The sequence below is a fragment of the Eptatretus burgeri genome, chromosome 7 (genome assembly GCF_056783735.1).
Source record: "Eptatretus burgeri isolate ZD-2024b chromosome 7, Ebu_testis_v1, whole genome shotgun sequence".
NCBI classification, from domain to species: Eukaryota; Metazoa; Chordata; class Myxini; order Myxiniformes; family Myxinidae; genus Eptatretus; species Eptatretus burgeri.
In genome coordinates, this window is record NC_140967.1 from 89,088,586 (window position 1) to 89,102,584 (window position 13,999).

General features: G+C 41.5%; 1 protein-coding gene across 2 annotated transcripts in view; it reads left to right on the forward strand.

Moving 5' to 3' along the window:
• The window catches only part of XPO1 (exportin 1), a 133,289-nt gene that overhangs the window by 8,011 nt on the left and 111,279 nt on the right, over positions 1–13,999 (forward strand). Inside the window, exon 1 of one of the 2 annotated variants that reach the window (XM_085890381.1) lies at positions 13,171–13,633. The exons of the other annotated variant lie outside the window; for it this stretch is intronic. The gene's annotated coding sequence lies outside the window, so the exon portion shown is untranslated. Of the gene's footprint in view, positions 1–13,170; positions 13,634–13,999 lie in introns of those variants that run through there. 2 annotated transcript variants of the gene reach the window in all.

Here is a 13,999-nt window from a genome sequence, read left to right on the forward strand (position 1 = left end):
ATAGAGGATTTTCCAGAGAGTCCGAGAGATCATTGATGAAAACCAGAAAAAGAACAGGGCCCAGAACGCTACCTTGAGGAACTCCAGCCTGCACAGGAAGAGGGGATGAAAGAACTCCATTTAGGGCCACACGTTGACTGCGACAGGAGAGGAAGTCTGCGAGCCATGAGTGGAGATGGCCTTGAATACCATGGGAAGAGAGTTTGGTTAGTAGGGCAGGGTGCCAGACTGTGTCAAAAGCACGTGATATGTCCAGGGATACGGCTCGGATTTCCTGTCTGGCATTGAGGACCTCCATCCATTGATGGGAGAGCAGTAGCAGCATATCTAGGGTAGAGTGACCTGGTCTGAAACCAAATTGATGATTGGAAATCAAGCCATTGGAGAAGAGGAAGGATTTCATGTCTGAAGCGATGATGGATTCCATAACCTTGCTGATGATTGGGAGAAGGCTGATTGGTCTATAGTTACAGGGATCTGTTTTTGCACCTTTTTTAAGCAGGGCAGTGATGTTAGCAGATTTCCAAGCAGATGGCAGATGACCTTGGGAAAATGAGAGGGTGAATAGAACAGAGAGAGGGTGAGCAAGAGCAGAAGAGCAGGCTTTGAGGACACGTGGGCTGATGCCGTCTGGACCGGTTGCAGAATCTGACTTGAGGTTTGAAAGCAAGCTCTCCACCTTGTCAGGAGAAAAGGATACAGAGTCCAGGGACAGTTGGGTGCGACTGGGTAAAGTGGGTAGAGATAGTGATGGGTTTGGGACACAAGATTTAGCTGCAAACACCGAGTTTAGACATTCAGCTTTATCACGTGTGGAATCAGCAGTGCGGCCATTTGAGGTAAGGGAGGGGATGGAGGGGGAACATACACCAGAAACAGATTTGATTAAACGCTACCAGGATTTTGAGGAGGGAGAGAGGTTTGAGAGTTCAGACTTGAGATGAGAAAGATGTTGTTTTCTGGCTCTCCTGAGGGTAGCTACACACTTGTTCCGAGCTTTGTGGAAAGAACTGAGATTGCCCTCAGTTGGGTTTGCTTTCCATGAGGCAAAGGCAAGTTGTTTCAAGGACAACTGCCTCGCCACAAGCTTCAGTAAACCAAGGGGCGGGAGGAAGGGTAAGACAACTGAACACGAGAGGGGATAAATCTGTGCATGAGGGAGAGCAAGTTTCTTTGAAAGAATTCCCAGGATGAGTTGATGTTTGAGAAAGTAGTGATAGGAGACCAGTCTGTAAGTTTGATGGCTGCTCGGAGACCCTGCCAGTCGGCTTGAGTGAAATGCCAGACTCGACGGCGGTGAGGTGGTTCTCTGATAACAGCCAGAGAGATGTCCACTTTAATAAGGACGTGGTCAGAAGAACCAATTGGAGCGAAGGAAGAGCAGCAGATATTGTCAGGGAAATTTGTCAAAATCAGATCCAGAAGAGATGGAGTACCATTGGTTGAGATCCGGGTCGGGAAGTTGACCGATTGAGTCAGTCCCAATGAGTCACAGAAAGCTTTTGCTGATGTCCCATGGCAGGTGAGAGAGGTACCCACACCTAGCCAACTGGCGTGATGACAATTGAAGTCGCCACATAAGAGGAAGAGAGAGTTTGGATGAGAAGATAGAAGATGGTCCATGTTTTCGGAGAGTGAGGTGTAGATGGAGTCATCACTGTTCGGTGGACGGTACAGTACACATATAAACATGAGGTGGGAGTGGAGGGGAAGCCGAAGCCAGAGGTATTCCTGGGGGTGTGGGGGAGTGAGAGCAGTGCAGGGAGAGTGAGGAATAGAGTCTTTGATGAAGAGAGCAACACCTCCACCAGGACGAGGCTCAGGTCTGTCATACCGTAAGAGGGAGTAACCAGGGAGAGATACTTGGGAGTCAGACACGTCTTGGGAGAGGAAAGTTTCTGTTAGGCAGATAAAGTCTGGTTTGTCAGTGGCAACCTGCATGGAAAGATCTGAAAGGTTTGAGCGAAGGCCCCGGATATTTGAGGTCCACACTTTTAATGAAGAGGTAGGGGAGGAGGCTTTTGGTGCAGGAGGTGGAGGGGGCGGGGGAGGGTCGGACGAGGGACGAGGGGGGGAGGTAAGGAGGGTTGCTGAAGGAGTGTGGGGTATTGCAGAATAGCGAGGGAGGGGGCCGAATGAGGAGGAGAAAAGGCTCTTTGGTGCTGTGAGAGAGGGGGGACAAGAGACAAGGAAGATGGCAGTTGAGGATTTGAGAAGGTGGAGTGAAGAGATGGAGGTGAGAGGGCAGTGGAGGGAGGCAGGTTGGTGGATGAGAGGGGGGGCAACTTAGAGAAGGAAGAGTGAGGGGGATGAAAGGTGGGAGAAAGGTGAGGGGGGAATTTTTGAAAGAGGTGAGAGGGAGGCTTGGAGGGAGAAGAGTGGGATGGTTGCTTTGAGAGTGAGAGTGAGGGGTGAGGGGGTGAGTTGGCACTGAAGTTGGAAAAAAAGAATGGTTGATGGAAAGCGAGCATCCATGGCAAACTGTGGTTTTTAAAAGTTTTAGGTCAGAGATGCGATTTAACACAATTCTTGATGGATGCAATGAAGGCGAATTCAGAGCATGGAGAGAAGAAGCGCTGTAATAGTTGGATTTTTTAGGCAAGGAATGAAGGAGAGGTCGAAATGAGAGCAGTCTGTTAAAATAGCAGAAGAGTAGTGCATTGTGAAACAGTAAAGAGTACCACATGTGTGAGAGAGGAAGATGAAGCATTATAAGATCGTTTTTGTTGTTAATATTAATGTATGAGAGAGTTCAACAGATTAGGTCATGGAAGTGTAAAAAAAAAACCACTGTTTCTCAACAACCACTGGTCCGATCTAATTGAAACTTGCCAGGTATATTGCTGGGGCCCTGTGGATGTGCCTTTTCAAGGTTTGATATTAATCGGACAAGTGCTTCCCAAGTTATGGCCATTTATTTACCAAACCAATGAAAGGACACGGTGCTGCGTAGGCGTGGACGATGGGGAAGAGATCCTCAGCCGCATTCCCCATTACGGGTTACAACGTACGGACTTCCGGATAGTGATGACTTACTGTATTCTAATAATTTCTCGATTTCTTATGCGCATTTATAGATAAACACAATGCCTAAATCCAGTCGTCGTTTACGAGAGCAAAGGAACGGCCTGTGTGTTTGTTTGAAAAATGTTTTTTTTTCTCTCTCTTCTCTTCTCTTTGTGTTTTTCCTAGCGATGACATTGCGAAAAGGCAAAATACGTTGGCGCTAATTGAATAAATGTCCATTAAAACTAAATTGCGAATAATCGTAACTGCGATATGTGAACTTCCGGGCCATGCACGTATGGGCACGCAAGAGCGAAGGAATGGCCTGTGTGGTTGTTGTTTATGGCATGCGATTTGAAAGTTTTTTTTTTGCACGTACGGCCACGTACTTACGGGCACGTACTAGTATTCAAAACAAAGATAATAAATGTTTTCCATTATCTGTTCTTGCTCACTTACATCCTCCGCAATGGAATCCTGAAAGGGTTGAACATTATAAGAAATACGAGAATACATTGAATGTTAAAGATTTAAAGTTTTCAATGTCATTGAGAGATATTCCTAAATTTGAGAAAATGAATAATCTTTCTGTTAATGTGTATGGATTAACAGATACAAACAAAGTTCAGATATTAAACATTTCAAGCAACTATAAAAATGATGAAACGCACATTGACCTTCTCTTCTTTACTTCAAAGGAAAAATCACATTATGCTTTCATCAAAAATTTATCAAGATTAACCAAATCACATCTATATAGGAGAAAATGTCAAACATATCCTTGTAAGAGATGTCTCAACTCCTTTCATACAAAAGAACGATTAAATCAACATTCGAAATATTGTAGTAATCATAAATAAACCGTAATCAATTAACCAAAAGCAGGTTCAAACATATCATTCAAAGATTTTAACAAATCTATAAAACATCCGTTTGTGATATATGCTGATTTTGAAAGTATCCTTGAAAAGATAGATACTGTTTCTCCAAATCCAAATAAAACATACACAAATAAATATCAAAAACATACTCCTTGTGGTTTCTGTTATTATATCAAATCATCTGTTGGTGATGAATACAACAAGTTGGAACTTTATAGAGGAGAAGATGCCTCAGAGGAGTTTGTAAGACGATTGGAAAAAGACTGTATAAGACGAAGATAAATAATGGTTAAAACCTATAAACCAATGTCATTAACAAAGAGAGAGAAAAAGGAATTGAGAAAGAACAGTATCTGTCATATTTGTGAGAAGAAAATTGAGGGAGAGGTCAAGGTTAGGGATCACTGTCATCTTACTGGTAAATATAGAGGTCCAGCTCTTATTGTATTCTTAATTACAAGAATACAATCCGTTGTATTCTTAATTACAAGCCTCCAAACTTTATTTCTGTCTTTCTTCACAACAATGCTCACTATGACACACATCTATTTATAAATGAACTTTCAAAGACATCTGGAGATATTTCTGCCATTCCGAACACAGATCAAAAATACATCTCATTCACAAAAACAATTCATACATCCCCCATAACCCATATCAGATTTCTTGACACATACAAGTTTATGGCAAGTCCACTATCTAACTTAGCATCAAATATTAAAAACTTACCGAATCTTAAATCACATTTCTCAAATCAAGAAGAGATTGATCTCTTATCACAAAAGGGAATATATCCATATGACTATATGGATTCATTTGAGAAGTTTAAAGAAACACAACTTCCTTCAAGGGAAAGTTTCTATGGTAAGTTGAATAAAACTCATATTTCCGATAGAGATTATACACAAGCTAAAAAGGTTTGGGAGAAGTTTAATGTAAAGAATGTTGGAGAATATCATGATTTGTATCTTAAAACTGATGTATTGTTATTGGCTATGTGTTTGAAACTTTTCGAACAGTCTGTCATAATAAAAATTCTTATGGATTAGACCCCGCTCACTATTACACAGCCCTGGGTTTGGCTTGGAGTTCTATGTTAAAAATGACAAAACAGAATTTGGAATTAATCGGTGATATTGATATGCTTTTAATGACAGAGAAGGCTAAAAGGAGGAATATCTCAAGTATGTGCCAAGAGATATGCTAAAGCAAATAACAAATATCTTCCTGATTATAAGAAGAATGAGGACAACTCTTACCTGATGTATTATGATGCTTAATGATGATTATTATGATGCTAACAATTTGCATGAGTAGGCTATGTCTCAATCTTTACCTGATGGAAAACTTAAATGGGTTAAAGAAAAACATTATGAAAAAGTTTTACAAGACAATGTTGTTTCCTCTCAAAAATAATTGGATGAAGCTGAAGTTGGATATTATTTTGAGGTTGATTTAAAATATCCAGAAGAACTTCATCACAAACATAAAGACCTACCTTATGCCCCTGATAAAGGAAGTTCAAGAAAAGAATGGTTAAGTGATTACCAACAGTCATTTAATAGAAAAGGTAAATCTGCAGAAAAACTACTTACTACATTAAATGATAAAGAAAGTTATGTTTTACATCAAAAGAACTTGAGACAATCTGCTGGGTGAGAGTGTGAAAAATTCATCGGATTTTGAAATTTAAACCAAGTCATTGGTTAAAGAAGTTTATTGATTTTAATACAAAAAGGAGAACAGAAGCAAAAACAGATTTTGAGAAGGACTTTTAAAAATGAATGAATAATGCTGTATTAGGAAAGACTATGGAAAATGTTAGGAATCGACAAAACATAAGACTTGCTATATCTTGGAAACAGGCTTCCACATTAATTAATAGACCAAGCTTTGAACGAGCGGAGGTGTTTTCAGAGAACTTTTGTGCTATTCATTTGAAAAAAGAGAGTATTGAAATGGATAAACCTATTTATATAGGAACATCAATTCTTGACTTGTCAAAGTCGTTAATGTATAACTATTACTGTAATAATTTAAAATCAAAGAATAAGGATAATGTGTCATTGTTATAAATGGATACAGATAGTTTTATATTAAAAATTAAGACAAGTCATGTATATGAGGATATGATTGATAATATTGATATATATGATACAAGTAATTATAAGTCAGGTGATGTGTTGTTTTCATCAAAGAATAAAAAGGTTATTGGTAAGTGTGAAGATGAATTGGGTGGGAAGGTCATGAGTGAATTTATAGGATTGAGATCAAAGTCTTGTGCTTTTACGTATATTGATAATAATAACATTGAAAGGTGTGATAAGAAGCTAAAGGGAATAAATAAAAATATAATCAAGGAAACAATAAACTTTAAACATTATTACAACTGTTTTACCTTAAAGAAGGAAGAGTACAGAAAAATGAATACAATAAGAAGTTATAAACATCAATTACATACAGAAGAGATAAATAAGAAAGCATTAGGAGCTTTTGATGATAAAAGATATATTTTAGAGAATGGAATCAAAAGTCTCCCTTATGGTTATAAGTATAAGTGTTAAGATATTGGGTTGGGAATTTTAACAGGCTACCACCGTCTTTTTACTGATTTAAAATGATAGAACCAAGCAATAACCAAACCAAAGAATGGAGATGTAATCAACCTTGGTATTTAAATGGGAAACATAAAGAATGTGAGAAAAATCAAATTAGTCTTATTGAAGCAATAACTGGGGTAAAAGTAAATAAAACAAATAAGCGGATAAATTTAATTACAAATAAGTTGGAGGATGTCAAGAAAAAAAAAATCCTTGAATGGACTGAAAACTTTGATGGTTATCAATTGAACAATGGAAAAAACAATTTACTACAATCTCAAAATGATATGTGGCTCAGGAGGTGGTCAAATAAGAGTATTAAGAGAAGTTTATCATTTCATTTCTGCTCAACAAAGACACTTAAACCAAGAACTAAGTTACAAAGTAATCTTTGTGAATATACACGATGGTGATGAATGTAATAGGAAAATTAAGTTATTCCCTAAAGTAGAACATGGACAAATATTCATTGGTTCGCTCTTTGAGTGGAATGAAAATATGAAAGGAAAGAAGTGCTTTAATCAGTGTCTCAATTTTACATTTGCTTGTATGGGAGGGGGAGGAAATCAGTCTCAATTTTACATTTGCTTGTATGGGAGGGGGAGGAAATCAGTCTCCTATTTTGGGTGTTTGGGGCTTGAGTCAGAAAGTTTTTCCCTTTCCCCCATTCATTTGAATGGCTGCCTCAGAAACCCCATTTATGCTCTACTTACAGTAATGAGAACCACAGGTGTGAAAGAGGAAGATGAGGCATGACAAGAGGTTGTTTTTATTATTATTATTTTTTTTTTTGAGAGTTTTCATTCGATGAGGTAATGGAAAGGTTGTAGAAAGAAATAGTGAGGTGAATTGTGAATTTGGATCGGTAAACACAGGGGGTGGAAACAGATCGCATGGTTATGGGAGAAGCACGTGGCTATGGGAGGTGTATAGTCAAAAGTGGATTTATTTATTTATTTTAAATAAGGATTGCGTAACATTCGGAAAAGGGAAGGCTGAAGTAAAATTGTGGGGGTGAATGGTGAATTTGGAACGGTAAACACAGAGTGAAGCTGCTGGAGCGAATTAAAAATATCAGGAAGAGGGTTGAGAGAGACACGTGGTTTCAGGTGTCCAGATCGAAAGGATACAAGGAAAATTATTAATTTTGATGGATTTTTGAAGAAAAGGTAAGATTTGGGAATGGATGGTTGTAGGAAGGAATCGTGAAGGTAATGGAGAGAGTGGGTCAGCTAAAATAGAAGAAAAATGGTGTGCCGGCAGGAGGAAGAAGAAGAATAAATAGAAGAAGAAGAAGAAGAAGAAGAAGAGGGATCGGGATTCGTGGATATGCAGGGAGAAAGGTCGTTTTTTTTTGTTTTTTTTCCTTTAAATTTAAAGGTCCCATGACACTCAAAACTTTCTGGTTATTTATATATTAACTTGACCTTCCTCGTGAAGAAATCACCCATGTTTCTTTTTTAAAATAAAAAATGGGATAATTAGACCAATATTTCGAACATTTCTGGTGCTTTTCACAACTTGCTATGCCCCGCCCCTTAAAAAAGTTTACTTCAGCGAACCGCAGCCTTCACGTCATCTACAGAATGCGACTCGCAAAGAGTGGATTGACTAGATGTCACGCACCATAAAAAGTACGTACAAATGCATTGTGCACATGTGTTTGCTATCTCACTGATCGTCTTAATTCCTATGATTGTTTCGTGGAAAAGAAATTCTGCTTCTGAGCCGTGTATGCACAACAATCACGAGCCAATTATTTATCCCTTTACTACCTTGTCGTAGTCGTGTACAAATCCAATACATGTATGCACAATAAAGGGCTGTACCATGTCCACAAAATATTAAATGTGACTGTTGAACCTTTCCATTAAAAAGAAACTTACAGGGACATACAAATAAACTACTAAAGATTAATATTGCATCATTTCAAGGCGCAAGGAGATAATTTTAAAATCAAACAATGTGAAAAATCTGCACCCACATTTTGCAGCTTATTCAATTGTTTGTTGACACCAGCCTGCTGGGATAGGTACGATTCCACATAAATGCAAGCCAGGTATGGCTGCACTCGACATACATGGGTTTATTCTAAAGTGAAGGTACTGCTTCCATTGGCTTGCTATTCATTAACATTTAGCCAAAATGCTGCAATAAATGAACAGGGAAAAGTATGTTGGCACAACTATGAAAGACAAATTTATCTGTCCTATTACACGGCCTCATAGCCTCGGGACTTACGCATTGACTTGTACATCATGTGCATGCTAATACAAGTTACTTGTCAACTCTAGAGTCTAGACTCATGCGATAAATCCATCGTCCGTCCGACTAGTCCGATAAATCTGACGAGCTGCAGCTTTCTTTTATTATTCTCTTTTCTTCATTGTTTTCTCCTAGTGCTACATGACGACAGTAGAAATAAAATAAATATAAATGCAACAGAACATCAGATTTATCGGACTACTCTAGACAATTGTGTCGCAAGGTGTGTTCTGCACACAAGTTTTCATCGTATTCGGACAGTGAGATTGCTTCATTTTATGCGTGGAGAGATACGGCCGATGACATGGGCTGGCCTTGCTTGCGATTAATTCGCCGCGGTGCAACATGTTCGCTGTGCTGCGCTGGTCACATCACTAAAATATTCTGATATCGAGCAGTATGCAAGTCGAATTTACATTATTGAATTACGAATATGATTTAGTCGAACCAGTTGTTATTGCCAAGTCTTCCTTTGATGTCCTCCCGATCATCATGAACGCCAGGAATTTCATCGCCATTTTCCTCTGCTTGTCCTGCTTCGGGCTCGAACTGGTAAGGCCGTATTTCATTTCCAGCTGCCTGAACTTCACCTCCCGCGACTACGTTATCCGACAATTCTCCATGTGATTCAGACCAAAATCCTTCATTCCTCTCACACTCACTGTCGCTACCAGACAAATCAAAGTCCATGCCATCCATTATTCAAAACCAAATGTTTGATTTTTTTAAAAGCAGAAATGAACGAAGCGATTGAGTCGACCAATCAAATGTGGAAACACACAGGAAGCCAATATAATCATGTAGACCACCAACCCGAGTAATTTACGTGCAGCCTTTGTCGTCCTGCAGTTAACGTCATGTGGGTTACGCCCCTTTCAGTAGATTTCGGCAGAATTTTTAGGGGCGTTCCCGAAGGGGCTTGTTTTTTTATTTTACATTTTGCAGAACTAGTATTGTGAAAAAACATTGTCAGATCTGAAATCACGATGAAAAACTCCAATAGGACATATATATATATATATATATATATATATATATATATATATATATATATATATATATATCCCTGTGTCAAAAGAGGCGACCAGGGTTGCATCAGGAAGGGCATCCGGCGTAAAACATGTGCCAAATCACTATGCGGATCATACGGATGATCCACTGTGGCGACCCCAATCGGGAGCAGCTGAAAGAAGAAGAAGAAGATATATATATATATATATATATATATATATATATATATATATATATATATATATATATATATATATATATATATATATATATATATATGCAATTTCAGAACTTTTGGGTGTCATGGGACCTTTAAGACAAGAAACAGAGTGTTTAGTTGGGAGGGATGGGGGGCATTGGGAAAGTGGGGAAAATAGGAATTGGTGGTAATAGGGAGAGAATACAAATAAAAACGATCGTTCACCTAGAGGGGAAGGATGGGTATTTGTACATATGTGTAATAATCCAATATAAAAAGCTGAGTTCGTGTCTATCAGTCTGTCTGTCTGTCTGTCTGGGTCATAAGCGCCACCCATTCTGTAGGCCACGCCCTCCAGCCATCCAGAAATTGCCATCTTTTTCTCTCCACGTCGCCTCAGATCGTTTTAAAGGCCTCATGTACATTTGAAGACTGAACAACGCATCTTCTATCATTACATGAAGATACCGTTTTCAGGAAAAAAAATAACATTTTGATTACAACTCAAACGAGGCAATGCATGTTTTTCCCACAGCGATCGCGGCAGCGCTCCAATATACACCGCCCAATGAAGGTACGTCAGCTAATTCTCATATTATGGGAGGAAAGAAACTAGTAATATTTCATTAAAAAAAAACTTTGTGGGACATCAAACTCAGTTACTTTCTGTCTGCGAAGCAGTGACGTGTTGCTTATAACTCAATGTTTTCTTTGCAGAATTTGCAATGACTCACAAGCAAAAATATCCCGTGTTTGTTTCCGTGTGAAGTATGAAAAAAGACGTCCCTACACATGACGTCATCACGCAGGGATGTCTGCAATAACAGGAATGCACAAATAGTTGGAGCCTTTTTTTAATAACATACCAGTGCATGCCCGTACGTGCGTGGCTGTATGTGCAAAAAAAAGAAGAAAAAAACAAGAAGAATTGTGACGTCATAGCACCGTGTCCTGTCATTGGTTTGGTAAATAAATGGCCGTAACTTGGGAACCACTTGTCCGATTAATATCAAACCTTGAAAAGGCACATCCTCAGGGCCCCAGCAATATACCTGGCAAGTTTCAATTAAATCGGACCAGTGGTTGTTGACAAACAGCGGTCACACACACACACACACCACACACACACACCACACACACACACACACACACACACACACACACACACACACACACACACACACACACACACACACACACACACACACACACACACACACACACACACACACACACACACACACACACACACACACACACACACACCTGGAATTATAGATAGATAAAGCTGAGTTCGTGTCTGTGGGTGGATGTGTGGGTCTGAACAAGGTATGTTTTCATGATAACGAAAACACTCGTGCACCGGATGCTGTCGAGATGTCCAGTGGTGTGGTGTTACCAAGCGGCTAGCTCGCGCTTGCAAAGCTAGCCGTTCCTTACCAACGGTTGATCATTGCGCTTGCTTGAGTGCTTAAGCCGCTTGGCAAGCGCTCTACAAGAAACTTGGTAACTGAACTCACCCCAGACTCATGACATGGCGACGAGGATAAACATCGACAGCATCATTACTTCAACCATATCAATGAATTCGTCCCTCAAGGGGTGGGGTGGGAGAAGGCAAGGGAAGGGGTGGGGTGGGAAGACGTTTCCCGGCAACGACGGGTACCCCTGCAAGTATGTGAAAAAAAATGGTCATAATTAGTGAAAGGTCAAGGTCAATGCTTTCCAAAACATGGGAAACACCGATTAGGCAGCAATTACAAAATGTATCAACCCGATTTATTATTAACATTTCATCATGTAAAACACTTGATAGGTCAAAGTTTCCAAATTACTAAACTGCCGTTTCCATGGCAACTGTTGTTCATTTGGGTTTGGTAAGTATCGTGCTGTGCACCACATCTTTCTTGTTTGTGTTGATGTGTTTTTAAAGGGGCTGTATATGTGATAATGCGGATAAACGTTCCGAGACGAATCACGTTGAGCTCCCGGAGCCGCGATTTTCCAAACGCGCCGTCGCGTCCGTTAGAGTTGTACAAAGTGTGTATCGATGTACAAGGTCAAAATGGTCCGAGTTGGTCCGTGTCTTCTAAACGTCGTGAAGTAAACGCTCTGTTTGGTCTGTGTGTGGAAACACAGCGCGATGTGATGTGATGTGCGATGTGATGTGGTGCGGTGTAATGTGGTGTGATGTGATGTGATGCAGAGCAGTGTGTTGTGATGTGATGTAGTGTGGTGCGGTGCTGTGTGATGTAGTGTGGTTCGGTGTGATGTGGTGTGGTGATGTAGTGTGGTGCGGTGTGATGTAGTGTGGTGCAGTGTAATGTGGGGCCGTGTGATGTGGTGTGGTACGGTGTGATGTGGTGTGGTGCTGTATGATGTAGTGTGGTGCAGTGCTGTGTGATGTAGTGCGGTGATGTAGTGTGGTGCGGTGCTGTGTGATGTAGTGCGATAATGTAGTGTGGTGCGGTGCTGTGTGATGTAGTGTGGTGTGGTGATGTAGTGTGGTGCGGTGCTGTGTGATGTAGTGTGGTGCGGTGCTGTGTGATGTAGTGTGGTGCGGTCCTGTGTGATGTAGTGTGGTGCGGTGCTGTGTGATGTAGTGTGGTGCGGTGCTGTGTGATGTAGTGTGGTGCGGTGCTGTGTGATGTAGTGTGGTGCGGTGATGTAGTGTGATGCGGTGCTGTGTGATGTAGTGTGGTGCGGTGCTGTGTGATGTAGTGTGGTGCGGTAATGTAGTGTGGTGCGGTGCTGTGTGATGTAGTGTGGTGCGGTGCTGTGTGATGTAGTGTGGTGCGGTGCTGTGTGATGTAGTGTGGTGTGGTGTGGTGCTGTGTGATGTAGTGTGGTGCAGTGCTGTGTGATGTAGTGCGGTGATGTAGTGTGGTGCGGTGCTGTGTGAGGTAGTGCGGTGCTGTATGATGTAGTGTGGTGCGGTGATGTGGTTGGGTGCTGTGCGGTGAACAGGCCGGCCGGTTTGAAAGCACGGACGAGGTACATGTAATCCAGTACATAACGTACCACGAGTTGTAGGAAAGTGGTGTGCGGTTGTGTTGTGGTTTCAGAAAGCCAAACGTGGAGATTTAAGAGTGTTTTGTGGCGCATTAAGAGTGTGGTTGCGCGACCGATTAAGATCGCACAGTGTGGTTGTGAGAGCAGATCTTCATTGTTGTTGTTCTTGTTGTTGTTGTTATTGTTGTTGATCCGAACACGCGGCTTTCCTTGTGCAGTGCGCGCGTTCGCGGCCTCTCCGGCCTGAACTGGTTGCAACCGGTTCGAGAGTTTGTCGTTCAAGAGACAGCTCGCTGTGTGCTCGCAAGGCCGACGCGTCCGACCTCACACACACGGCCCAGGCGGCTCCTCCACCCGGCAGGACGCGGGGACCTTTTATTTTTTTTTCCCAACGTTCTGGTGGAAGGTCGGAGTTCCGTCGCCTTGACGGGATCGTGTTGACGATTCGCCTTCGCTACCCGTGGCTGCTGCTGGTGAAGCGGCAGCCGTTGGTGTGGCGCATGATCGCCTGAAGGCACGTGGAGCACGTAGCGAAGAACGAGGGGAGGTCGACGACGAGGTGGTGGTGCTGCCGGTGGTAACGGTGGTGCTGGCGGTAGCGGTAGAGAAAGTTCGGTGTGCCTCGCGCTTTGGTTTTGTTCGACGGAACGCCTGAGGAGGTGAGGCCTTGACCCGAGTGGTCGCGCCTTTTAACGTGTCTCTGTGTGTGTGTGCGGAGGGTCGCGATGTCCAACCACCGTGTCCACCTCGGCCTTATAAACAACACGCGGCAATTAAAAAAACCTCCCATTAATGACCAAGCAAACAGGTTAAAAAGTTATTTTTCATGATATTTGAACATTTCATATTGTAAATGAACTCCCGCAGGAAATGTACCGATCGGACAATAAATATAAATGTTTTCATTGTGAACCTTTCCGAGTTTAGGACAAGAAAATGATTTTGGACCAAATTGGAGGGAGGCGGGGGATGTGCGATGCGTGCTGGGCGGTTGGCGGGAGATGCGATGCGTGCTCGCTTGGGCG